A 26,032-nucleotide genomic window follows, 5' to 3' on the forward strand; every position below is an offset into this window, starting at 1 on the left:
ACCTCCAGAAAATAAAACCAGAGGAAGTAGCCCAATCCAATAGCAACAGCCTGTCCAGGCTGCAGCCAAATGGTCATAATTAATGGTGCTTCTGGTTCTTTTCTCCCTTGCTTTACTGATTAGAGAGATTTGCTATATTAGGAACCTGTTTGCTTAATGACAGAACACAAGCAATAAACAGAGGAATACACAGACTGTAAAATGCAATCAACTTTGCTCTCCAGCACTCACTAAGTACCTAGCTACATCTATCACACTTGTCAATACCAGTTTATTAGCATGTGAGTCTCTTCTGCAGCATAATTGGACGTTTGTGAGGGGAAACCATTGCATGAGTTCTTCCTGAAACAGCCATCTACACATCTTACATTTTCGGGTAGGACAAGACATAGGAAAGAGGGTGTGCACCCAAGTCTGAAGGTTACCTGAGCAGAGCAACCTGCATTTTTACATTGCATTAAAAAAAAAAAAAAAAAAAAAAAAACCATACTCCCCTGACTATAGACTTGTATGGGCAGTATTTTCCATATTGCAATTCTATTGTGTACTTGATACGTATTCGTCCAAATTAATTTCTACACAAAAAAGACAGAAAAAAAGAAGCTGCCTGCTACTGAATCTGAGCTAAGGAATGGTGGTCTGTCCGGGGCTCTGTAGTATTATGCTCTTTTCAGCTTTTTGGATTTTGCCTGCTAGATTTGGGCAAACCTGGGGAGGTTTTACTGCTGGTCTGGTCACAAGCTATTGGCCAGCCTTTCCAAAATCCCTGCCACGGTCTGTTTTGAAACTCACCTTCCTACTGATCTGCTTTTCCTACAAACTTGGTAACAACCACTTGCAACCACTGGTCTGAATAATGTGCAGTAAAGTCTGGTGCATAAAACAAGTGGACACATAAATAAGACCTGCTCTGAGCCCCTGGGCTTGGATGTTTGTCTTCTCATGCCAGTGCTCAGCAGGGAAGGGATCCATTTCCGCCAGGCTGAACCCTGCCAGCTCCATGGACCCTGGCACAAGCTGGGGAAGGGCTGAGGGGCAATGAGGAGGGCAAGGATGAGATGGGGCAAGTGTCTTTCGGAGAAAGGGACGGTTTTTTTACCCACTCTCGGCAAGACACTGTGCCAGAACTGAGCTGAGGCCAGAAGACTTTTATTACGTGAAGCTCTAAGAAGGCCTTATAAAGATATTTCCCTCAGCATCCGTCTGGGAAGGCCCACTGGGTGCCAAGTTTCCCTTAGTCTGGTATGCCCTGGGCAGATTGAGCCTGGTCGTAAGACATCGCTGCAGTGGCTAATTGGGGGATGGAACCCTCACGGTCAGGGAAAGGCTTTGGAGTCCTGAAGTCAGGCTTCCTTACCTAGAAGAAGTGCAGGCTCAGATCCCTGTTGGGCCGTTTAGACAAGGCCTCCAAAGTCAGTGCAGTGAACTGAACTGAGGCCAGATTGTTGAGGGGGGAGGGCTGGGGGGCCATAGCCTTGAAAGAGACATGGATTCATGTTCTTGAGTCTAGCAGATCTTGGATTCCTGGCACCCATGGGGTATTCCAAGTTTAACTGTGCAATTCAGGTTGAGCTTAGGGCCAAGCCTAGAGTAGAAACCCTCTTATCTGACAGGTTTGGGGACTGTGCCCATAGATTATTTGTCAATTGAGAAGTTAAAGGGCAAAATCATTAAATCACTCAGAAATGACAGATTTGTCCCAAACTTTTTATTTCAAAGCTGTTTTTTAAAAAAAAAGAGTGGAAAAAAAACACTGAACATGAGATCTACTCTCTGAAGAAAATTTGAAGTACACAATACAGTATTGCTAAGTATAGGCCCAATATTGCACAGCAGACCTCTAGAACCTTTATTCATCTTGCATCACCAAAACTCTACACACACTGAACAACCACTTCCTGTTTCCCCTCCCCGCAGCCTCTGGCAGCCACAATTCCATTCATTGCTTCCATGAGTTTGAGGATATTAGATATTTTATGTAAGTGGAATTACACAGTATTTGTCCTTCTGTGACTGGCTTATTTCATGTAGTATAATGTCCTTCAGATTCATCCCTGTTGTGGCATATTGCAGGATTTGCTTATTTTTTTTTAAGCTGAATGATAATATTTCATTGAATGTGTTAAATCAAATTTTCTAATTTCAAGTCTGAATGTCAGTCATTTATTGATTTTGGGGGACATGAACAAGGCCACTTTCTTTAAAAAAGTTTTGGGGGGGCAGAGCAAGATGGCGGAAGAGTAGGAGATCTGGATTTCGTCTGGTCCCAGGAATTCAGCTGGATACGGATCAGACCATTCTGAACACCTACGAACTCAACAGGAGATCGAAGAAGAGAGTAGCAACAACTCTCTGAACAGAAAAGCGACCACTTTCTGGAGGGGAGGACGTGCGGAGAAGTGAATCCGAGGTGATATTCGGGAGGATAGACGGCGGGGGAGGAGGCCTCCATCACCCACTACCAGCAAGTGATAAAGCAGCCGAGCACAAAATCGGAACTTTTAGAAGTCGGCTCTGCTGAGGGACGCCACTGCAGTGGCTAAGCAGGAGGTGGAACCCTCACGGGACAGTGTGGTCTCAGGACCCTCGGGGTCACAGAAAGACCGGGGGTGCCTGAGGGCGGCAGAGCTCCCAGGTATCAGAGCGGGGAAGCCGGCTGCAGAGACGGAGCCGAGGCGCGGGCTCTCAGCTCGGGGTGGCCATAAACTGTGATCCGTGGCACAGTCGGGCCACTGCTCCTCCAGCAGGGACCCAACAAGCGGCAGATCTGGGGAGACTCCCCTTCCTCCCCCGGGAGGAGCGGCGCGGGAGCTCACCGCAGGGATCTCCTGGGTTTGGAGACTCCACACGGGGTCGGGTGCCAGAGATAGAAACGCTTGGTCACAGGCCGGGTGAGCACGCAGTGCGGCCGGAGACCGGGAAGACGGGAGTGATTGACTGCTTTTCTCTGGGGGAGCACTGAGGAGTGGGGCCCCGAGTTCTCGGCTCCTCCCGGGTGGAGATTGGGAGGCTGCCATTTTCACTCTGGTCCTCCAAAGCTGTACCGAGAGCTTGCAGGGAACAAAAGCTCCCAAGAACAAACCCGAGCAGCTTGCTTAGCCCCGACAGACAAGGGCGGGGCAATTCCGCCTCCGGCAAAGACATTTGGGAACCACAGCAACAGGCCCTTCCCCAGAAGATCAGCACGAACAGCCAGCAAGCCAAGACCAAGTTTACCGATCAGTGAGAATGGCAGAACTCCAGCGCTAGGGGAATACTGCACATAGAATTCACAGCTTTTTTACCATGATTCTTTAGTCTTTCAAAGTTAATTTTTTTAACTTTTTTTCTTGTATTTTTCTTTTTCCCTTTTTCAACCAACATCTTATCAATCTCTTTTTTAAAAAAATTTTTATTTTTCATTTTTAGAGTCATATTCTATCCCTTCATAGTAGTTACCTTTATTTTTGGCATATATATATGTGTGTGTATATATATATATATATACACACACACATATATATACATATATATAAGCTGTTCTCTCTTTAAAATTTTGAGATACAGTTTCTTCTAACAGATCAAAATATACCCTAAATCTCTAGTGTATGGTTTTGTTCTAGTCTCCGACCTGATCACATTCTCTCTTTTTTTTCCTTTCTTTCTTTTCTTTTTTTAAATCCTCTTCTTTCTTTTTTCAATTTCTTATCAATTCCTTTTATACAATTTTTTCTAATTTTCATCTTTACAGTCATATTCCATCCCTTCATCATAGCAACCCTTATTTTATACATATATATGTCTTTCTTTCTTTAAAATTTTGGGAGGCACTTTCTTCTAACAGGCCAAAATACGTCCAAAATTTAGTGTGTGGCACTGATCTATGCACCAGCCTGATCATATTTGATCATATTCTGTTTTTTTTGTTTTGTTCTGTTTTTGTTTGTTTTTATCTTTTTCTTTTCTTTTTTTTTTTTCCTCTTTCTTTCCCTTTCTTTTCCCCTGGTTTCAGGTCTTTTCTGATTTGTTTAGAGTATATTTTCTGGGGACATTGTTATCCTGTTAGCATTTTGTTCTCTCATTCATCTGTTCTCCTCTGGACAAAATGACAAGATGAAAAAAATCACCTCAACAAAAAGAACAAGAGGTAGTATCGTCTGCCAGGGACCTACTCAATACGGACATTAGTACGATGTCGGACCTAGAGTTCAGAATCATGATTTTTAAAGATACTAGCTGGGCTTGAAAAAAGCATGGAAGTTATTAGAAAAACCCTCCCTGGAGAAATAAAAGAACTAAAATCTAACCAAGTCAAAATCAAAAAGCCTATTAATGAGGTGCAATCAAAAATGGGGGCACTAACCACTAGGCTAAATGAGGCAGAAGAGAGAATCAGCGATATAGAAGACCAAATGATGGAAAATAAAGAAGCTGAGAAAAAGAGACATAAACAACTACTGGATCACGAGGGCAGAATTCGAGAGATAAGTGATACCATAAGACGAAACAACATTAGAATAATTGGGATCCCAGAAAAAGAAGAAAGACAGGGGCAGAAGGTACACTGGAGCAAATTATAACAGAGAACTTCCCTAATTTGGGGAAGGAAACAGGCATCAAAATCCAGGAGGCACAGAGAACCCCTCTCAAAATCAATAAAAATAGGTCAACACCCCGACATCTAATATTAAAACTTACAAGTCTCAGAGACAAAGAGAAAATCCTGAAAGCAGCTTGGGAGAAGGGATATGTAACCTCTAATGGTAGAAACATTAGATTGGCAACAGACCTATCCACAGAGACCTGGCAGGCCAGAAAGGACTGGCATGATATCTTCAGAGCACTGAACCAGAAAAATATGCAGTCAAGAATACTATATCCAGCTAGGCTGTCATAGAAAACAGAAGGAGAGATAAAAATCTTCCAGGACAAACAAAAACTAAAGGAATTTGCAAACACGAAACCAGCCCTCCAAGAAATTGAAAGGGGTCCTCTAAGCAAAGAGAGAGCCTAAAAGAAGCATAGACCAGAAAGGAACACAGACAATATACAGTAACAGTCACCTTACAGGCCATACAATGGCACTAAATTCATATCTTTCAATGGTTACCCTGAATGTAAATGGGCTAAATGGCCCAATCAAAAGGCACAGGCTATCAGATTGAATTAAAAAAAAAGACCCATGAATATGCTGTGTGCAAGAGACTCATTTTAGACCCAAAGACACCCCCACATTGAAAGTGAGGGGGTGGAAAACCATTTACCATGCTAATGGACTCTGAAAGAAAGCTGGGTGGCAATCCTTATAACAGACAAATTAGATTTTAAACCAAAGACTGTAATAAGAGATGAGGAAAGATACTATATCCTACTTAAAGGGTTCCTTCCAACAAGAAGATCTAACAATTGTAAATATCTATGCCCCTAATATGGGAGCAAGCAATTATATAAGGAAATTAATAACAAAAGCAAAGAAACACATTGACAACAATACAATAATAGTGGGGGACTTTAACACCCCCCCTGTGACTGAAATGGACAGATCATCTAAGCAAAAGATCAACAGGGAAATAGAGACTTTAAATGACACAGTGGACCAAATGGACTTCACAGACATACTGAGAACATTCCATCCCAAAGCAATGGAAAACACTTTCTTCTCTGGTGCCCATGGAACATTCTCCAGAACAGATCACATCCTGGGTCACAAATCAGATCTCAACCGGTAGCAAAAGATTGGGATCATTCCCTGCATATTTTCAGACCACAGTGCTTTGAAACTAGAACTCAATCACAAGAGGAAAGTCAGAAAGAACTCAGATACATGGAGGCTAAAGAGCATCTACGAAAGAATGAATGGGTCAACCAGGAAATTAAAAAAGAATTTAAAAAATTCATGGAAACCAATGTAAATGAAAACACAACTGTTCAAAATCTTTGGGATGCAGCAAAGGCAGTCCTAAGACGAAAGTATATAGCAATACAAGCCTTTCTCAAGAAACAAGAAAGGTCTCAAATACACAACCTAACCCTACCCCTAAAGGAGCTAGAGACAAAAACAGCAAATAAAGCCTAAACCGAGCAGGAGAAGAGAAATAATAAAGATCAGAGCAGAAATCAATGAAATAGAAACCAAAAGAAGAGTAGAACATATCAACGAAACTAGGAGCTGGTTCTTTGAAAGAATTAACAAGATTGATAACCCCCTGGCCAGACTTATCATAAAGAAAAGAGAAAGGACCCATATCAACAAAATCATGAATGAAAGAGGAGAGATCACAACCAACACCAAAGAAATACAATTATAAGAACATATTATGAGCAACTCTATGCCAGCAAATTAGATCACCTGGAAGAAATGGATGCATTCCTGGAGATGTATCAACTACCAAAACTGACGAGGAAGAAACAGAAAACCTGAACAGACCTATAACCACTAAGGAAATTGAAGCAGTCATCAAAAATCTCCCAACAAACAAAAGCCCAGGGCCAGATGGCTTCCCAGGGGAATTCTACCAGACATTTCAACAAGAATTAATACCTCTTCTCCTGAAACTGTTCCAAAAAATAGAAATGGAAGGAAAATTTCCAAACTCGTTTTATGAGGCCACCATTACCTTGATCCCAAACCCAGAAAAGACCCCATCAAAAAGGAGAATTACAGACCAATATCCTTGATGAACATGGATGCAAAAATTCTCACCAAAATACTAGCCAATAGAATCCAACAGTACATTAAAAGGATTATTCACCACAACCAAGTGGGATTTATCCCTGGGCTGCAAGGTTGGTTCAACATCTGCAAATCAATCAAAGTGATACAATACATTCACAAAAGAAAGAACAAGAATCATATGATCCTCTCAATAGATGCAGAAAAAGCATTTGACAAAGTACAGCATCCTTTCGTGATCCAAACTCTCCAGAGTATAGGGACAGAGGGTACATACCTCAATATCATAAAAGCCATCTATGAAAAACCTACACAGAATTATCGTTCTCAATGGGGAAAAACTGAGAGCTTTCCCCCTAAAGTCAGGAACGCGGCAGCGATGTCCACTATCACCACTGCAATTCAACATAGTATTAGAAGTCCTAGCCACAGCAATCAGACAACAAAAAGAAATCAAAGGCATCCAAATCGGCAAAGAAGAAGTCAAACTCTCACTGTTTGCAGATGATATGATACTTTATGTGGAAAACCCAAAACACTCCACCCCAAAAGTGCTATAACTCATACAGAAATTCAGGAAAGTGGCAGGATAGAAAATCAATGCCCAGAAATCAGTGGCATTCCTATACACCAACAACAAGCCAGAAGAGAGACAAATTAAGGAGTCGATCCCGTTTACAATTGCACCCAAAACCATAACATACCTAGGAATAAATCTACCCCAAGAGGCAAAGGATCTGTACTCAGAAAACTATAAAATACTCATGAAAGAAATTGAGGAAGACACAAAGAAATGGAAAAACGTTCCATGCTCATGGATTGGAAGAACAAATACTGTGAAGATGTCAATGTTACCTGGAGCAATCTACACATTCAATACAATCCCCATCAAAATACCATCCTCTTTTTTCAAAGAAATGGAACAAATAATACTAAAATTTGTATGGAACTGGAGAAGACCCTGAATAGCCAGAGGAATGTTGAAAGAGAAAAGCAAATTTGGTGGCATCAGAATTCCGGACTTCCAGCTCTATTACAAAGCTGTCATCATCAAGACAGTATGGTACTGGCACAAAAACAGACACATAGATCAATGGAACAGAATCGAGAGCCCAGAAATGGACCCTCAACTCTATGGTCAACTAATCTTTGACAAAGCAGGAAAGAATATCCAAAGGAAAGAAGACAGTCTCTTCAACAAATGGTGTTGTCGGAAAATTGGACAGCCACATGCAGAAGAATGAAACTGGACCATTTCCTTACACCACACACAATAATAGACTCCAAATGGTTGAACGACCTAAATATGAGACAGGAGTCCATCAAAATCCTAAAGGAGAACACAGGCAGCAACCTCTTCGCCCTCAGCCGCAGCAACTTTTTCCTAGAAACATCGCCAAAGGCAAGGGAAGCAAGGGCAAAAATGAACTACTGGGACTTCAGCAAGATAAAAAGCTTTTGCACAGCAAAAGAAACCAGTCCACAAAACCGAAAGACAACCGACAGAATGGGAGAAGATATTTGCAAATGACATATCAGATAAAGGGCTAGTATCCAAAATCTATAAAGAACTTATCAAACTCAACACCCAAAGAACAAATAAATCCAATCAAGAAATGGGCAGAAGACATGAACAGACATTTTTCCAAAGAAGACGTCCAAATGGCCAACAGACACACGAAAAAGTGCTCAACATCGCTCGGCATCAGGGAAATCCAAATCAAAACCTCAATGAGATACCACCTCACACCCGTCAGAATGGCTAAAATTAACTAGTCAGGAAATGACAGATGTTGGCGGGGATGTGGAGAATGGGGAAAACTCCTACACTGTTGGTGGGAATGCAAGCTGGTGCAGCCACTCTGGAAAACAGTATGGAGGTTCCTCAAAAAGTTGAAAATAGAGCTACTGTACAATCCAGCAATTGCACTACTGGGTATTTACCCCAAAGATACAAATGTAGGGATCCGAAGGGGTACATGCACCCCAATGTTTATAGCAGCAATGTCCACAATAGCCAAACTGTGGAAAGAGCCAAGATGTCCATCGAAACATGAATGGATAAAGAAAAAGTGGTATATATACACAATGGAATATTATGCAGGCATCAAAAGGAATGAGATCTTGCCATTTGCAATGATGTGGATGGAACTGGAGGGTGTTATGCTGAGTGAAATAAGTCAATCAGAGAATGACAGGTATCATATGACCTCACTGATATGAGGAATTCTTAATCTCGGGAAACAAACTGAGGGTTGCTGGAGTGGGGGTGGGGTGGGAGGGATGGGGTGGCTGGGTGATAGACATTGGGGAGGGTATGTGCTATGGTGAGCGCTGTGAATTGTGCAAGACTGTTGAATCACAGATCTGTACCTCTGAAACAAATAATGCAATATATGTTAAGAAAAAAAAAAAAGAAGATAGCAGGAGGGGAAGAGTGAAGGGGGGGGAAATCGGAGGGGAAGACGAACCATGAGAGCCGATGGACTCTGAAAAACAAACTGAGGGTTCGAGAGGGGAGGGGGGTGGGGGGATGGGTTAGCCTGGTGATGGGTATTAAAGAGGGCACGTTCTGCGTGGAGCACTGGGTGTTACGCACAAACAATGAATCATGGAACATTGCATCAAAAATTAATTATGTAATGTATGGTGATTAACATAACAATAAAAAATTTTAAAGGAAAAAAAGTTTTTTGGGGCACCCGTGTGATGCAGTCAGTTAAGCGTCCAGCTCCTAGTTTCGGCTCAGTTCATTATCTCAAGGTCCTGAGATTGAGCCCCGTGTTGGGCTTCACACTCAGCAGCAACTCTCCTTGAGATTTTCTCTCCCTCTTCCCTCTATCCCTCCTGCTCGTACATGCACTCTATTTCTCAAATAAATAAATCTTTAAAAAAGAAGTTTTTTAAAGTAAGAGTTTGCTGATTGGAGTTCCCTGGCTTATGTTCTGCAGAAGCTACACCTATAATTAATTCATGGTCTACAATTTCCAATTTTAGTTTCTTTAAAATAGGAATGACATTTGTTTGATACCTGCAGAGGAATTTCAGAGCAGGATCTTTTTACATTTTTATAATTTTTCTCAGTCTTTTATAATTTTGCCTCACTCACACATAATCCAAGGCATTTTTTAAAGGAATTTGGCTTTCTCAGTGCATTCAACTTAGTTTTCATCGAAACAACTATGGTTTCTTTTGTGCTCCTATTGCAATCCTTCATATAATACTGATTTAAATTTGTAAGCAAAACACCAACCATAAGAGCAAAAAATGTTTTGAGAACAAACGTGCCTCTTTTTTTGTTTCCATTTTTTTATTATTATGTTATGTTAATCACCATACTTTACATCATTAGTTTTTGATGTAGTGTTCCAAGATTCATTGTTTGCATATAACACCCGGTGCTCCACGCAGAACATGCCCTCCTTAATACCCATCACCAGGCTAACCCATCCTCCCAACCCCTCCCCTCTAGAAGCCTCAGATTTTCAGAGTCCATCGTCTCTCATGGTTCCTCTCCCCCTCCGATTTCCCTCCTTCATTCTTCCCCTCCTGGTATCTTTTTCTTTTTTTTTTTTTTAACGTATGTTGCATTATTTGTTTCAGAGGTACAGATCTGTGATTCATCAGTCTTGCACAATTCACAGCGCTCACCATAGCACATGCCCTCCCCATGTCTATCACCCAGCCACCCCATCCCTCGCACCCCCCACCACTCCAGCAACCCTCAAGCCTGCCTCTCAGCTGGAGAGAGCAAGGGCCTGAGGTAAGCAAGAGGACAGAGGAGACTAGCTTGGGACATGCAGTCTGCCTTGGGCATTAGGTATTTACAAGAGAACAGAGAGGCTGGCTTTTGTGTTGAGTTGGTTACACGAGGGTCAGTTAAGAGAGCTTCTACTATGGTTTAGAATTTACTCCTGGTATTAGCTTGACTGATAAAAGATGATAAAATGAACGCAGGCTAGGAACGTCTTATTCTTGGCTTTTCAACCATCAGCTTTAATTATAATAATCCCTGCCCTCCTGCTTACCTCACAGAGCTGTTCTGAGAATCAAATGTGAAAGGGGTAAGTCCTTTAAGACCTCTACTGAGTATTGCTTAGCCTCCCTGTGGTCTCTAGGCTGGTATTCTTGGACGGGGGCAGGGGCTGGAGAAATGCAAACGCTCAAGCTAATTTGGCTGGTGAACATGATATTGAAGAGAACTGGCTCACGATCTTCTGTGAGCCCTTGGATTTAAAAATGAATGCAATGAAAAAGATACAGTCCAGTAAGATATATCAACAGTCCTCCATTAGCTAAGCAGTCCCCCGGGCTTTCTCATTAGTCTCCTGTATGCCATAAAAAGGATGCCTGCAGCCCTGCACTTGTAATTCAACACTAATGGCAAGATGGTGCAGACTCTGTCTCCAGCAGGAAGCCTAACACGGCACTCAAGCTTGTCTTTCTCCATTCCATACTTCCCGGGATCGTCTTGCAGCTATTTCGCTTTTCCCTAAGTTGGAGCAAACACGGGGTGCAAACTACACCAGAGAACCGTGTTTTCCTTCATGGTTAACTTGTTTGATTGATTTATAATATATTCAGACAAGAAGCAATTATGACCTGTATTTTAGAAAATGGTGCCCAATTAACAGTAAGATTATGCCAAACAATGTGTGAAAGACATTCTGGTGTGGGGTAAAGGAGGTGTTTCGTAGAGCAAACATTCAGGGAGTAGGGTAGAAAGGCAACTCGGGACGGCCCTGAAATGAAACATTTGTTTTCTCAAATGTGCAGTCGGGAATGCAAATGTGCAAGAGCAACGGAAAAGATTCATTGTGGTCTCTGATGAGAAGTGCATGAAGCCTGTCTCATCAGACACGCATCCTCATCGCCATCAGATAATATTTATTAAGGCTCTTATTCTCCTGTGCATTTATGTGCAGCTGTGTGCGGCCCCGTAATGGCTCTGTGACTTATGGTGGTAACTAAGGGTTCATATAAAATGCCGTGGTCTGCAGATATAACCGACCCCGGGCTTTTGTTCACCCTCTGTTCAGAAGATGGAGCACTCTTGGTGCTATGAAAAACCAGGTGAAAGCAAACCTTAAAAAACTTTAAAGAAAAGTATGCTTTTAGCAGATAGAGAAAAAAACAATAATTGAGGGAAACCAAGCAGACTCACAGTGAGAATCGTGACCAGTTACCATTCACGACAGCCCCCTCCTGTAACTGACAACCCCATCGGCGCCTCGCCGAACACTCCCAGCCGCTCACAAGACTTTCTGAGTGGAGCTCTCCCCTTTGCACAGATCGGGGAACATGGGCTCGGAGAGGCTGGGACTTTGACTCCCAAACCCATGCATATGGACCCCGTGCCAGACATGGCACAGATTATCTCCCATAACCCTCAGGTCCCTCCGTGGAAGTAGCTCTGGTTATCCTGCTAACAGCTGAGAAGGTGCCAGGGAGACAGTAATAAGCCCAGGGTCACACCTGCTGCCTAGGAGTGCACAGCAATGGCCCCTCTGGGGAGAACTCCTGCCATGTCTCCTCGGGGCCCACCATCCTCAGCTTCCCTTCCAGACAGCCCTGTCCACGGTATGACTCTTCTAGGGCTTCCAAGAGGAGGGGTGCAGTGGAGAGGAGCCTTTTGTTGAACCTCACAAGAGAACGGAGCCATTTTCCTCCCGCACATGAGCTCCACGGCTCAGACACAAGGCAGAGACTGTTACTCAGGGAGGCATGGTTGGTTAGAAGTCCAAAGGATAAAAGGCCAGTAGGGGACAGAAGAAATTGGATTTATTTACAGTATGTGATCTAAGTGTGCTCAGAGGTGTTCCCGTAGGTGACCCAGAACAAGAGAGCATATTTATGGCCAAGGGGGTACAGACATCGTATCCCTTTTTATTAAGAATGTTTATTATGCGGCAATTGGGTTAAGCAATTGTCCAACTGCTGAATTACTGTCCCTCCGACGGGCCAGCCTCACTGCCCTCTAAACCACAGGTGCAGGTGGCCTGACGGCTCTTCCTAGAAGGCACTAAGGGGCCCTAGGCTTCCCATCCCCAACCTTACATTGCTATTCCCATTTTTTTGACAAAAGTGATAAAGACAAGACGTTTGGGAGGAGATGCCGTAAGTGGGTAATCATAACAAATAGCTTCAACTTGAGGCTGGCTCCCTTCTGCAGGGCACACACAGCCTGTATGAGGCCCAAGTCCATGTCCCCGATGAATTTCGGGGTAAAGGTCGTCAAATGCCCCCTTAGTACAAGCTCCTTCTGTCTCATGCTCAAGCACAGACCCACAGGGAAGATGAAATAATGATAAAAACAGCTGCTGGGCGGAATTGGGCTAAGTAACTATGCTGGAGAATTTTAATTTGTGTAATTATTACAACCCTCCCAGGCAGTGGTGCTCATTATTCCCATAGTACATAGGATGAATCCAAGGGTTAAGGAGACAAAGTTACTCTCCACTGAAGTCCACAGGAAGGTCTGATTCTATTGTAGCAAGAAGCCTGATCCTTCAGGGTTTTCTATTCTTAAGCACAACCTCTTTTTCTTAAAAATGAAAACCGTGGAGAACTAACCGTGCTGCTGCTGGCCTACTGTCTGCATGATCCCTTGTCAAGCACTGGCACACTCAATGCTTGGGTTATACACGATCTCAAAGCCAGCTGGGTTTGGGTGTAAATTGAATGAGGGTGTTGCCTGCACTCTCCATAGGACTTCAGAATCACTAAGCGCTACCCCTCACCTTGTTATAATGTCGGGGGTGCCATGTGCTGGGGCATGGAATAGACACAGACACCAGGTGACTCCTGGAACAGCAAGAATGCCTGCCAGCTTTAGGGACCCTTGCTGATGTGACTGCAACCTGGCAAGGGCTACCCAGATGCCCTTGGGACAGACAGCCTTCAGTTGTTCCCAAGCAGCACCAAATTTCAGCTAGAAGTTCTCTGGAGCTGACCAGGAAGGGGGAACTGAGTGGGAAGCAGAGAAAAGGAGGCCTGCCACAGGGCTCGGACCCAGAGCTGGTCTACCCAAGGATCACTGCACCCAAGGGTCCTGGGACCATGTTCCTGAGCTGTGCCCCACGGTAACTGTGTTTGTGTACTTGGTCCGGAGCCTCCTCTTTCTATTGATTTTAGTGGTCTGACAACATAACCCTGGAAAATCCCAGAAATATAACACCACGATCTATAATTCCAATGACAATGTGAGACAGTGCCTTTTCCCCAGTGCTATATGCTAACACTTTTATTACTCATAATAATAGTATACAATTATAGTATAACGTAGGGCTCCCCATTTTGCCACTCACTCACAGAATGGTGACATATGGGCTATCTGGAGGCATTAATAAGGGACTTCATTAGAGTCAGGAGCTGGGTTTGAAGCAGTGTGATCAAGGGGTCATCTGTAAAACAAAGAACCTTCTCAAGAGAGAACCAATTTACTCCCTGTTCCTGCTAAAGCTCTGCTGGCGTCGCTGGTGTCCACCTCGTGCTTGGCAAACAGGCTTATTCTGGATGTGGGAGATTAGGGATAAAAGACTTTTTTAAAGAAGGAGAAAAAATATAATTCAGAGATACGGCGCTCTGTGTGCTTAATCTGGAAGGCTTTGTGGTTGAGAAAAATAGATGCCATGATCTGCCTTTGTTGAAAAGGTGACATCTGGGTTCATTAAAAGGTATACATTAGATTTTGATAAAGGCTATTTTTCTAAGTCATTAAATTGGTATTTAAGGAACTTTATACTCTCCTTCCTTTGAACAATTATTAAACTATAAAAGAGAATTGCACAATTGCTAAAACTGTAATCTGAAATTTTACAACAGCTATAAAACCCTATATTATTAAACTATATGAAGATGCTCAAGCCCATTACAACTTTTTAAATGAATTATAAAACCCTTTACTGCTGATAAAATAATCTTAAATTACAGTACTGTGTATTCTAACAATATGTTCAACCAAAGTTTGCTACAATGCAAACATGCCAATCACAAAAAAATCATTACTTGAGTTAAGTTTGCAGAAGCTCACACGTGACAGCAAGACGTTTGTAGGCTGGGCAGGACAGCCCTTCTGCCCCAGGGAGGGGTCCTTCCCCACATTCCTTCCACCACAGGACCAGCCAAGGATGAGTCTCTCATGTTCAAAGGTTACACAAGAGATACTTAACAGACCCCTGTGCACTGAAGGAAGGCTTGTGGCAATAGTCATTTTTTCCGCTGAAATTCATCCCATAAATGAATTTTTTTTATTTTTTAAAAGATTTTATTTATCTATTTGAGAGACAGAACGAGACAGAGAGAGAGCATGAGAGTGGGGAGGGTCAGCGGGCGAAGCAGACTCCCTGCTGAGCAGGGAGCCCAATGCAGGACTCGATCCCAGGACTCCAGGATCATGACCTGAGCCAAAGGCAGTCGCTTAACCAACTGAACCATCCAGGTGCCCTAAATGAGATTTTTAAACTGTCAAATATTTAGTTATTAAGTACCTGCCCCTCACACATATGTTATGGACTGAATGGGGTTCCCCCAAAATTCATATATGAAAGCCCTATTCCCCGCATCCTCTGGATGGGACTGTGTTTGAAGAGAGGTCTTTAAAGAGGTGATTCAGTGAAAATGAGACTGTTAGGGTGGGCCCCAATCCAGTCTGACTGGTGTCCTTATAAGAAGGGGAGATTTGGACACACAGAGGGACACCGGGGACGCACACAAAGGGAAAGGCCACGTGAAGTCTCAGTGAGAAGGCAGCCATGTGCAAGCCACGGAGAGAGGCCTCAGGAGAAACCAGCCCTGCCCACACCTTCATCTTGGATTTCTGACCTCCAGAGCCATGAGAAATAAATGTCTGTGGTTGAAGCCCCCCAGCATGTGGTGCTTTGTTGCAGGGGCTGAGCACACCGTTGCGGTGGGTGACGCTGCCCTCCGCGGATGGGCCGTGTGTGCACCTACCTACCACGAAGCCTGACCCCCAAGATGAAATGCCTGTTTTTTGGTACCAGTTATATGTTGCAAGCTTCCATGTCTAATGGGGTTTGAATATGCGATTGAAGGCGCATTTCAACATGCTGTATGGCAGCCTTAATGAAGTAATACCCAATTTTTGAGCTCTGAATTCAAGCACTCTCCTCGATGAAGGGCTTTGAAAATGCTCTATAAGCAGTTATTTCAAAAACTGCTTTTACAACAGCCTCTTTCCTCCCAGGGCTAACGTGGGTGGATTCTGGGAGGCAGCTTCCCTCTGAGCTCATCTGCTGGCACCTGGAGCTGGGAAGATTAAGTCCCAAGAGGCCACTGGCAGCCCCTCCACACTGGGAGTAGCCGGGCCCATCACGCCAGGCCCTTAGGCCACTTGGCAGCCTGGTCCAGAGCTCTGCAGTGAGGCTTCCCAGGGAGCCCAGAAGCAGCCTGAGTGGGGGGTCTTGCGGCTTAGCACTTCTGCTAAGGGAAGACACCCCTCACAGCTCATTTCTCCCAGAGTGGGGGGGAATAAACTCACTCTGAGCAGGAGAGCATTATGCAAAGGCACTGTAGGTGTTGCCAACATTTGGATTTTTTTTTTTTTTTTACAGGACCCACACAACAGTGGGGGCTAGAAAACACTCTGTAATACACAGATATGATGGAGACCTCACAAAGACAGGAAACCAAATACCACACGTGATAGGCAGCACCAAAGTCGTTTTCTTAAACTAAAGGCTCGGGAAAAGGCATCTGTGTTGCCAGAATCACTTAGATTCAGTACATGAGCTGAGGGCTCAGTGGTGAGCATTTGGCACTGGCCGTACGATCCTGCTCAACAGCCCCCCACCGCCCGAAACTCCTCCATGCTCCAGGTCCATGCGTGAAAACTGATGGTGGTGCAGTATACACATTTCCATCCACTCTGGTCATCTGGCAAATGTCTCCTTTGAAATGTCACTTGTGGGTGACTTTTCCAAGGTGCCGGGGTGGAGGGGGGTGAAAAAACATTCATCAGAAGAAAGTGACGGTGTGTGGGGCCCTGCGGGCTATGGAGACCAGCAGGTCCTAGGATGATGAGAATCAGGTCGAAAGCCTCAGTTAGTACCATCTGTGATACCATCCACAGGCCCCACTGTAAGGGGAATGTCGCCTTGGGAAAATTAAATGTCCAAACGTGGGCATTTGGTGGCCACTGCGGCCCTTTTTCATTGTTCTTGCCTGCACTACCCTGGAAAGATTTGGTCCAATGTGGCTGCTCGCTTTTCCATCTCCGTAGGCCCCTTACCAGGTAGGGAAACCTGGAAAGACTCTCCAACACCTCCATTTCCCCTGTTGTAAAAAGGAAAGGGGGTCTTTGAGGCAGCCCTCATTTCCTGAATGGTAGTCCTCAGCCAGGGACGATTTTGCCCTCCAGGGGACATGTGGCTCTGTCTGGGGACGTTTGTAGGTGTCACCATTGGGGAAAGGTGCTACTGGCATCTAGAAGGTGGAGGCCAGGGGCGCTGCTCAACATCCTACAGGACACAGGACAGCCCACACAACAAAGGATTTTCAGACCAAAATGTCAAGAGGGCCAAGGTGGAGGAAGTCTGATGTGGGGGAACTCTTCAATTCATGGCCAAGAGATCACCCAACAATCCTTAGGGAAGTTTCCAAGATTGGCAGAGAGGTGCAGAGCCCACCTTCTGCAAAGAATTCCAAAGAAGCAAGTGACCTCCCACAGAGAAGCGTTTGACTCTGACTTACATTTCCAAACCACCACCCTGACAAGGCCTCACCTCTTATCCTTAACAAGCCTGTTCTACAGGAGCAAAGCCCCACAAGACCAGAAAAGCCACTGGAAACTAGGACCCATAAAGCAATGCACAACCCAGCCTGCACCCCTCAGGGCACTTCTCTATGACTCAATGGGACAAAGAGGACCCATGATATCCAAGTGCGGAGAGCTTCTCAAAACTTACAAATAATAAAAACTTACACTGTACCGCCTCTGGGCTTGGTGCTACACTGAGCATACTTTACACGCAGGATCGCATTTAATCCTCAGAATAGCCCAAGGAGGCTCTACCACCGCCATCCCCAATCCAGGGATGAGGAAGTTGAGGCTAAGTAGTTTGCCCAAGGATTCATGGCTGGTAAGTGGCGAAATGAGCCCAAGCTAAGTTCCAACTCCAGCTTTCTTATGAGAAGTTTCACTGTTTGGCCCTAGAATTAAAATTAGAATTTGACTAGCTTTTGATCCTGGTTTCTGGGAGATAACCTTTACATCCTTGGAAGTTCTTGAGTGATAGGAGTATCTTTGGTATTCATGAGCCCTTTGGATCCTACCTGAGTTTACGGTAATGAGATGACTCAGAACGGGGACTGGTCACCAGAGAGACCAACTACGGGCCAAGGGGCTGGAATCATGTGAAGTCAGCCCAACTGCCTGACCTCCAGGGAGCAGAGAAGGGTAGAAGATTGCATTCAATCACAGGCCCAATGGCTCAATCAATCACGCCTGTGTAATGAAACCCCAATTAAAACTCTGGTCACTGGAGCTTCCTGGGGGGTGAATGCATCAATGTGCTGGGAGGGGGACATGTCCTGATCCCACAGGGAAAGGGAATGAAAGCTCTCTTCTGGAGACTCTCTCAGACCTCAGCCTCAGTATCTCTCCATTTGGCTAGTCCTGATTTGTATTCTTTATAATAAAACCATAATCCTAAGTATAGTGCTTTCCTGAGTTCTGAGTCATTCTAGCGGATTGAATCTGAGGGGTCGTGGGAAGCCCTGAATTTGTAGCTAGTTGGCCAGAAGTGCTGGTGGCCTGGGGACCCCTGAAGTGTGGCTGGCTACTAAAGTCAGGGCCATCTTAATCTTTAGTGTCTGTGTTGTCTCTGAGAGCTGGCGCCAGAACTGAGTTCTAGGGACACCAGTTGGTGTCAGAATAGGTATTGTTTCCTTTCTTTATGGCAGTTTATGAACCAGTCTGGCATCTCCATCTGCCAGATGTTCCACAAGAATGTAGGGACTGATTTTAATCTCTATTGAGTGAATAATGTTACCTAGAAACAAAAAGGTAAAGTGCTCTGATTTAGGTAATACAGTGCAGTCATTTAAAACACATAAAGGAAAGAACCTCCTTTTCTCTTTCTCCTCTCCTGATCCAGCCTCTCTGTGTCTCAGGCAATAGTATTGTCTGAAAAAATGGGAATAATAATAGTACTGACTTCATGAGATTACTGTGGGGATTAAGTGAGTGAATATATATATATATATATACACACACATATATATATATATAATGTGCTTAGAACCGTACTCGGCTCATGGGAAGAGCTTATACACATTTACTTTATTAGTACCCAACCATAAAAACCAGAGGTGATGTGTGTTATCAAAGCAAATAGTTCTGGGTTCTGTCGTATTGGATGGTTTATAATGTTTCTCAAAGGAGGGTTTGGGGACCACTGGTGTCTACGACACCATGTAGGGGACATTACTAACATTTTTAATTTTAATATTTACTGATTATAATGTATAGAGAACTAGCACACTGATTCATGTATGTGTCACATATGTTTTTAACAGCTTCAGATGACTCTAAAATGATAGTATTTATATAAATAAGTATATCTAGTAATTGAGTTTTTTGTTTTGTTTTGTTTTTAATCAGAGAGAGAGAGTGTGCGTGCACAAGCAGGGGGAGCGGCAGGCAGAGGGAGAAGCAGGCTCCCCGCTGAGCAAGGAGCCCAATGCGGGACTTGATCCCAGGACCCTGGGATCGTGACCTGAACCGAAGGCAGCCGCTTAACTGGCTGAGCCATCCAGGTGTCCCTAGTAATTGAGTTTAAAGATGAATATGAAGCAAATAACAGTACTGGCAGAATGCAGATATGGGAAAGAATCAAAGTCTTGGTGTCAGAGGCTGAGACGCTGGGCTGGTTCTCAGACGCGATCTTTTCTGCAACTAGGACTGTTTCCTATTTACAGCTGTGTCACCTCTTCCCAAGGTCAACGCTGGTTAAAGGGATGTGGCAATAGCCCCTGGTAGACAGTCCCACTCTGGGATCCAGGCTGGACCAAGATCTGACTACTGTCACGGCCTCGGTCATACCACGAAGAAGCTGGTTGTTAGGATGACACTCCCAGGAGACTCCTTCTAGGCATGGGGAGATGGAGTTTGGAACAGTCATAACCCCTCAAGACCCGGTCCTTTCTTTACTGCCGTTTGGTTTCCCACCCTCCTTGTCTTGGTGTCCAAAGTACACCTGTACTTTCCCTCCTTCCTTAAGACTTTCTACAATGACCAGTTCTTAGAATCGGCTGGATATCACTCCGTTCCAATGGTTCTTACAAATTAAGAAAGCACAGTCTAAAGAGCTCCATCTTTTTTCCTCCATGGACACCCAGCCTCTGGGAAGAGCCCTTCCTTTATAGTCCCAGGGTCCGGAGTTAAAAGCTCTCACACTTCTCATCAACCACGCTAAGAGTGGTGGCCACTTACCATGTGGAGAGGGTTGGACAGTCATGCTGGGCCCTTTGGGTAAGAGCAACCAGGTTTCTAAATCTCACAGCCAACTTGAGAGGCAGGTGATACCGTATAGCAGATATTCAGAGAAGGTAGGAAACGTGCCCTAGGTCACAGAGCAATAGGAACTGAGCCAGGGTTCTCACTCAGGTCCATGTGACCCCCAGAGCTCATGCTCTTCCCAGCAAAGCCACTCCTAGGCTGTCAAGGACAGGCTAAAGGACAGTGCTGAGGAGGTGCCCGCAGGGTCTGCCCACTGGCACGTATGGACTGAGCCCCGGGGTGAGCGTCCCCAAGCCAGGGCCCACTGTGGAAGGAAGCACCGTACTCTCTCCCCTTCCAGCTTCCCGCCTGCCCACCAATCATCCCGTGCAAAATCCCACCACCCTGGCCTTGCAATCAAGTGCCTCTTCTCCAGTGGAAGATTAACAGGACGCCAAAGCACCCCATTGCTCTGCTAGCATAAATTGCAAGAAAAACATTTAGAATATTGATTAAGTGCTTCATGCTCGAAGATTTAAATTTACCTCCTGTATTTCCAGGATTAGCTGACATAATGGGGTCAGTCTGCTGGCACAAATGATTTACAGAACACCCATTGGCAACTTGCCTTTTAAAACTCAACACTGAACATTTTCACTTGGTCACAGCCAGAGGAGTCCTGGGCATTTAGCAGGTTTGGATAATTGCCTTCCTGCCGCCACATCTAGAACTTCTAGGGTCTGGCCCTGGGAAGAGCTTTGAAATCATTTCCAGTCTGGTCTGGCCCTATCAGGTACAAAGAGACTTTGTTTAGGTGATGGGGTACTGGGGCGGTGGAGGGATATGCTGTTCTTCCAGGATGGAAAGTTTTGTTTCAGGTCTAGATGATTTTCAATATTCTGATATTCAATATTCTAATTAAATATTTGAATACTCTAATATGTAGGGGGTAAATGGATGGGCAAATCTTGTCTGCCCTCTCCTCCTCTTATCAGTCGGCGAACATCCTGCATCCTACAAGCACCCAGCCCACTTCTATAAGCTTCAAACTGTACTCTGCGAAGAGAAGGAACTGTATCGAGTCAAGGAGGCCAGGGATTAAAATCCAGTGGATGTTGCAGGTTCTCTGCTCCAGGAAAGATGCCCACCCTCAAGGCCTTTGCCCCACAGCCCATGGAGGGCCATTCTAAGTGTCCCTGTGGTGGGATCTTTGGGGCTAGTGTGGTCTGACCACCAAAGCAGATGATGGGCTATTGGTGGGGAAGAGAACAGGAGCCCTCGGTTCTGCACTGGGGATTTCTGCACTGGTAGTAAGCATTCTCACAACGACCATCCACTGGAGATGCTCACATTTCTTCATGACTGAGAAAACCACGTTGCTGGTTTCTTTCTAGAATGCTGTCTTAAAAGTCCCACTAGGGAGAGGGGAGGAGCCCTACTTGAGCTCTGTCTACAACCTCTGGCCCTCCATGTCTCTCCACAGAGATGTTTTCTTTGGCTCCTAAGAAAAACTGACTTTGGTTGTGGCTCTCACTGTTCCCTGGAGCTCTCCAACCGCTCACAGCTATCCCATACCCACCCGCTAGCCCTGGATCGGAGTGTGTGTGTCCCTCAGGCTACCAGACTTTCTCTTGTCAATCACAGCTCTTCTGAGGGGCAAGAGAGTGGAAAAGGGCAGAGACAGCAGTTTTCCCCAGAGTCCTCAGCCACAGCCCCTGGGCTGCCTTCCCCAGACTCTAGTATCCTGTTAGACCATGGAATCCAAGACCTACAAATGCCACTTTAAGGGGTCTTGTCTTTAAGCTTCCAGAATTAAGTGGTGTAGAATGAGGCAAAGTAGGGATTTTTCCAACACTTACTTACATCTCCCAAAGATATTTACTTTAAATAAGTGACAAGTACAGTCCATTTGGTTTAAATATCCTGAGCTCTTTTCAGCTAGCAGACCACTCAAGTGCACAGAAGATGAAATAATTGGTAGAATTTTTAATCTTCCTTTGTTTTTCATGTGACCACTTTGTACAAGTCAAAGGGATATGCCAACAATAGCACAGCCTGCGTCATGCTTGTTACTAATATGACTGCCAATTAATCTTGACATGGGAGCTTGGCGGTTTACCCAAAACCTGGTATTTTATCACCTCAGGGGGTTAGCACTTGGACATTTCTATGACATTTTATACTAATCAATCAACTTTCCTTTTTTAAAGACAAGCCTTTCATAGGAACTGCAGATGAGTCCTATATGCCCCACACCCAAGGCCACCCATTTCCCCAAAAGAATTGCATCTGGTTTGTTGATTATTACACTTTGAAGCCGACTTTTGAAAATGTTTATTCTTACTTCTTCCCTTCCAAAGGGGAAATCTATCTCAAATGTTACGACAGGAACTCAAGTCCCCAAGAGTTTTCTCATATTATTGTATATTTTAAAATATTACAAGAGGGTGCCTCTCGAGGGAAGTGACCTTTACAGCTGCCAAAGATAGTTGACTTTCTCCGAATCTGTTACCAATGGATCCCAAGCTGGTTTAAGTCAATTCTATTCTGAGGAATGACACACATGGCTGGGACAAACGCCATTCTAAGATATTTCTAGGACCCCCTGGCGAATGATAATTTATCTGGAGACAGCCAGGCAGGCAAAAGAAGGACAGATGGGGAGAATGAGTCTCCTGAGAGCCCTCCTCCAAAGTGAAAGTCCTAAATCAGCGCCAGGGACCATGTTCTAGGGGTGAGGGCCCTTCTCTCATCACTCGCTCATCCCCCGTCCTCTGGCCTCCAGTGGTTCTTTCAACTGTTGTTAGTATGGGTCATTCGAAAGACCTTACCAAGCTGCGAAAAGTTTTACTGGCAAACTCTCAGTCTTTCCCTATTCCCCGTCTCCTGGAATGGCATGCGCTCTATGTTTTCCCTATTACTTGAATAGCTGCCTTCAGAGAACATTGGGACATACGGCTCTCTCAAACCCAGCTTTTTTTTCCCTGCTGCCTTTTCTAGCCTCTCCTTTTCTGCTGTTTACTTCCTCTTTTCTGTCCATTTCGCATTCAAAGAAAGAGCCCAGGTTGGTTGTCCAAGGTCATGGAACGAGGCAGAGAAGTACACTGGCCTTGGGACAGAAATCCCAGGCCCTCCAAAGCATTGCCGTGTGATTCTGGTTAAGTCACTAGCTTTTCCCTGCCTCTGTTGCTTTAGGTGTAAAAGGGAAGGATGTCTGTAAGCAAGGCACACCACCACTGTCCATCTGCTGTAAAGGGACCCTGTGGCCAACTGACTGGGCATCAGACATCACATGTGACATTTTAAAAGTACCATTCTGGAGTGTTCGCTCTGCCCAGGCCCTGAAGCATTACTCCTGTTTAACCCCCTCAACTCTGGCAGCTCGGCCATCCTCGAGTTTTGCGGAAGCTGAGGCTCGGAGAAGCCACGGTGCTGGTGACGATGAGAGCCTGGGTCTGAACACAGGCTTGGCTGCAGAGCCCGTGCCCTCACTCCCCGCCTCACGTGTGCAAAAATGGGCTCAAGCAGGCCATCCCCTTAGGAGGAAAGGTGAGGTTTGGTAGAACCCTGAAGGACTCCCCAGAAGTGAAATGCTGTTTAGCTCCAAGATATGTGTGTCCTGTGTGTGTGTGTGTCCCAGGGAAGACAAGTATGGCTGCGCCCTCATGCCCTGGTCATCCCACACTTCTATTTCCCCCTCCCTCCGCCGAGAAGTTAAATAGCAGCCTCAACATAAACACCATGCTTTTACTTTGCCCCTCTATTTATGAGGCAGACTTCCTATCACTAATACAGGGGAAGGCAAGGCGCCGTTTCTTGGGAACAGAGCTCATGTGTCCCCCGGCGTTGCCAGGGCAACCTTGCAGCAGTACAGAGTCCTCCTTGCCGGGGGGGGGGGTTGGGGATTGGACAGATCTGTGTCGGAGGCACAATATTGTGTGGCCAAGACATGCGTGCACCACAGGAAGCAGAAGTCAGGCGCTGTGATCTGGGGGGGTAGGGTGGGGGCTGGGGGAGCAGGGCACAGGCAGGTGCGGAGAATGTCTCCTTATGGCTGACAGAGTCCTCTCTCAGTTTCCTCTTAGAGGAAACTAATTTCATGGGATTTCCAATAATGGCTATTCTTCTGAAACGCCATCTATTAATTTGGTCTGACTTCCCAAAAATGTTAACAAGCTGTGCCTTTGCCCATTATTTGGAGGTTCATTGAGGAGAGATTTTTTTTTTTTTTGAGTGCCCATCTCCATGAAGTTTCCAAAACACAGAAGGGGCTCAATAAACAGGCTAAACGCTCCCTCCGCAGCCATGCTCTGTGTGCTCAGACACGTGCAGAGAAGAACGTGGTTTTGCCACTGCCAGAGCTTGCCTCCTGTACCAGTCAGGAACCATCTCTGGCCCACTCTTATCACCGAAGGACACCACGGTCCAATACCTTATCTGGCCACTTGTCTTACTGGTGCCAGAACCTGAGTGGACCCAAGAAGAACAGAAGGGTGGCCAAGGAGGAGGCAGGACGCCGAGCACCCGCCAGAGACAAAGAACAGATCCTGTGTCTGTGGTACGATGTCTGGCTCCAGGCTCGCCTCCCTCCGGCTGGGGGGCTTTGTGCCAGTCACCTCCCCTCCCTGAGCCTGAGGGCTCTGCTGCAAGATGGAGCAGTTAGAGGCTGTAATTGTCGCCAAGCCTCCTCCTACTTCTGGTGGTTTCTGCAGTGATTTGGACATTGGACGTGCTCAGGAAATGTTTCAGAGGCATGAAGAGAATCTGGTTGACCTCAGGCTGTGCGGCTCCCCTCCCTGACTTCTCCTCAGTGCTGTGCGTGTGAGTGGGTGTGAGCGTGTCTGCGGGTCTGTGACACAGGAGGATGGGACGGAGACCGACAGTCAGCTGAGTGGCATGTAGGATATCCAAGAAGAAGGGAGACATTGGGGGAGAGAAGACAGTAAGCAAACCAGAAGCAGAGGAACTGCCCCAGTGGTCTGTAGGGAACAAAGAGGATTGTGAATTAAGACGGTATTGGGCAAAAGAAGGTTTCTGGTGAACATTCTGGTGAGCCTGATCCTCGGTGGCAGCAGAGTGGGGAGAGAAGGGAGAATATACTCCAGTGACGGGTGTGTAGTGACAGCACAGTGCTTGGTGCATGTGCCTTTCCCCAGTATGGCAGGCAGCAGAAATCCTCACGCAGTCACAACGACCCCCAAAATATAGGAAGAACCACGAGAGCACCGAGAGCCTCCTGGATTCCCAGCACCAGTTCTGTGACTCACAAGCTCTGGAGGCTCCAGCCGAAGTGTTACTTCACCAAGCCCCGGTGTCCTCAAGTGCAAGAACAAGGCTAACAGTAATACCCCTTACTCTCCCACAGCCGTCAAGAGGGTAACAGCCAGAGAGGTAAGGTGTGCGAAAATACTTTGCAGACATATAAATATGTAGTCTTGCTAAGTAAGTAGCTGAATACTCATTACTACAAAAAAAAAAAAAAAATCAATAAAAAGGTAGAATAAACACTCTGCTGTGACAAAAGGCAGGAAACTTTTGTTTGCATGCCATCGTGGTTCTGCCCTTGGAGATCTGGATTAACCCCAGGGAAGTCTCCTGGCCATTCCCACTGGCCTCTAGTTCCATGAGGGGCTTTGGGCAGGGCGGCTCCACATAGTTCCTCCTACTTCAGAAAAGCATTTTCTTCTGCTTCTGGAAGAACGAAGCCATACAGACTCTACACTGGAGTTAACACTTCACTAGTGACAGTGTCTCTGGTTAACCTTTAGACAGAGTTACCGACTCCACGTTAAGTTTAAATGACAGTGGTGGCTACCAACCTAAGAGCACCTTCTCTTTCAATAGGCTGCTGCTTTGTAGAGGACAGAGAATAAGCATAATAAATAAACCAGTACCATTTCGGCTCTGCCACTCCACGAACA

General features: G+C 45.3%; 1 protein-coding gene across 5 annotated transcripts in view; it reads right to left on the minus strand.

Moving 5' to 3' along the window:
- GFRA1 (GDNF family receptor alpha 1) overlaps positions 1–26,032 on the minus strand; it is a 215,285-nt gene that overhangs the window by 13,830 nt on the left and 175,423 nt on the right. The window lies entirely within an intron of this gene.

This window comes from Zalophus californianus, chromosome 15, assembly GCF_009762305.2.
Source record: "Zalophus californianus isolate mZalCal1 chromosome 15, mZalCal1.pri.v2, whole genome shotgun sequence".
Lineage (NCBI taxonomy): Eukaryota > Metazoa > Chordata > Mammalia > Carnivora > Otariidae > Zalophus > Zalophus californianus.